This window comes from Nothoprocta perdicaria, unplaced genomic scaffold (genome assembly GCF_003342845.1).
Source record: "Nothoprocta perdicaria isolate Ctin4 unplaced genomic scaffold, notPer1 scaffold_0, whole genome shotgun sequence".
NCBI classification, from domain to species: domain Eukaryota; kingdom Metazoa; phylum Chordata; class Aves; order Tinamiformes; family Tinamidae; genus Nothoprocta; species Nothoprocta perdicaria.
The window spans coordinates 19,113,792-19,114,526 of NW_020454092.1; the positions used below are offsets into that span (position 1 = coordinate 19,113,792).

The 735-nt window shown below is 46.5% G+C and overlaps 1 protein-coding gene across 1 annotated transcript in view; it reads right to left on the reverse strand.

Annotated features, from left to right (window-relative positions):
* DAB1 (DAB1, reelin adaptor protein) overlaps positions 1-260 on the reverse strand; it is a 224,081-nt gene extending 223,821 nt beyond the window's left edge. Inside the window, exon 1 of the mRNA XM_026034677.1 lies at positions 219-260. The gene's annotated coding sequence lies outside the window, so the exon portion shown is untranslated. The remainder of the gene's footprint in view (positions 1-218) is intronic.
* Positions 261-735: the final 475 nt, after the last annotated feature.

Here is a 735-nt window from a genome sequence, read left to right on the forward strand (position 1 = left end):
AAAAAAAAAAAAAAAAAAACACAGAAGGCAGCAGAAAAGCTGACTATATGACTATACAAAACACTTTGCAACAGAGCTGATTCATGCAGGTACATAAGCAAATACCTGCATGATTCACTCAGATCAACATAATTACACATCTGACCTTCTTTTATAGAGTATTTGCATTTCTACATAATCATACTCCAAAAAAAGTACATAATTTAAAAATGTGGTACCTTTTTTTGCACTGAAGAGTTGCTCCTACTCAGTCCTTAGTGTGCAAGTTGTCCTCTTGCCTCACACACCCTCAAGAGCCCTTAACCCAGGGCACCTGGGAAAGCCCATCCTCTTCTAACGATGTCCTTGCTCACAGCTGAGCTCCCACCAGGAGGGCTACAGGCTGCCCAGGTGCGGCCGAGCACACGCGCCTGTCTCCGAGACCTGGATTTCCCTAAATGCTGCAAAATTCCCTAGAACAGAGTTGAGGTGTCCAATATTAGTGGCTGCACAGGCCAACCAGCATCTGCTTCGTGGAGAGCAAGTACTACCCCAGGGCAGAGCTCTAGCACCCAACGGAGATGCTGAGCCCAGGGCTGGGTTCATCCCCAGCATGGCCCAAGCCATCACTCAATGCCAATGACATTAGCAACAGCTGTCTCCAATTCCATTTAAGTTGTGTTTGAATGACCCACCACAGTTCATAGAGTGACCTGGCAAATGTCATGCAAACCAGAGAGAGCTGTAGACACAGTG